This window comes from Orcinus orca, chromosome 7 (genome assembly GCF_937001465.1).
Source record: "Orcinus orca chromosome 7, mOrcOrc1.1, whole genome shotgun sequence".
NCBI classification, from domain to species: Eukaryota; Metazoa; Chordata; class Mammalia; order Artiodactyla; family Delphinidae; genus Orcinus; species Orcinus orca.
Genome location: NC_064565.1, coordinates 52,505,453 through 52,506,891, shown reverse-complemented (window position 1 = coordinate 52,506,891; position 1,439 = coordinate 52,505,453).

The following is a 1,439-nucleotide window of genomic DNA, read 5'->3' as shown; positions in this document are numbered from 1 at the left end:
GTTGGTGGGAGTGTAAATTGATACAGCCACTGTGGAGAACAGGATGGAGGTTCCTTAAAAAACTGAAAATAGAACTACCATACGACCCAGCAATCCCACTACTGGGCATATACCCAGAGAAAATCATAATTCAAAAAGACACACACACCTCAATGTTCATTGCAGCACTATTTACAATAGCTAGGTCATGGAAGCAACCTAAATGCCCATCAAGAGACAAATGGGTAAAGAAGATGTGGTACATATATGCAATGGAATATTACTCAGTCATAAAAAGGAACAAAATTGGGTCATTTGTAGAGACGTGGATGGACCTAGAGACGCATACAGAGTGAAGTAAGTCAGAGGGAGAAAAACAAATATCGTATATTAACACATATATGTGGAATCTAGAAAAATGGTAGAGGTGAACCGGTTTGCAAGGCAGAAATAGAAACGCAAATGTAGAGAACAAACGTATGAACACCAAGGGGCGAAAGCTGGGGGCTGGGGGCGAGCATGATGGTGGGATGAATTGGGAGATTGGGATTGACACATATATACCTATATGTATAAAATTGATAACTAATAAGAACCTGTTGTATAAAAAAATAAAATTCAAATATACAAAAAAATTCATAGAAGTGGAATTATCTGTGATGGTGGGCCATTAATAGCTGACCTTATAAAAATTAATACCATATGTGAATGGTAGTAGTCACTACAATCACATCTGTGCCAGAGTTGCAATTAAGAACATAGATTTTTGTCTGTTACTAATTTGTAAATGCCAGATACAAAGGTTGTTTTATAGATTATCTGTTAGATTTGTTGTTGTTGTCAGTGTTTCTTGTTTGTTTGTTTATACTGAAATTTATAGATTCAGTACTTTTGAGAATGATTTAAAATTTTAGTTTAGGCAACCAAGAAATGTATGTGTGTGTATGTGTACATGTTTGCTTGCATGCATGTTTTTGTGTGTGTGTCTTTAATGCACAAATAATTTCAGTAAGGCTTAAAGTTGAGGGATTGCTTTCTAGGAGCAAATACTTAGCTACCTCAGTATTTATTTATGTGTGGTTTTGGAATGCTTGGTATAATATTTCCAAGATAGTATGTTCACCTTTCTAATGGTATTCTTATGAAAGAAAGCGAATTTATACTTTCAAACCCTTTGCCTCCTCTACTTTGCATTTTTTGCCTAAACTCCCTGTGGCCATATTCTTCAGTCTCCCCTCTCCCACCAGTGTATAAATATGCTGTTTACCCCTTTCTTTAGCTTCTGTATGCTTATCCTTGCTCTACTTATGATTTAAATGCTTCACTCTCCTTTTTCAATTGACATTATGTTTCTTTTCCTTAAATATTAGTGGGGCTTTACTACTCTGAACCACAAGAATGAACCTATGAATTTAATCAGTCAGTGGGTCAATTCAGTCAAATATCCGTCTGGTTTGCTT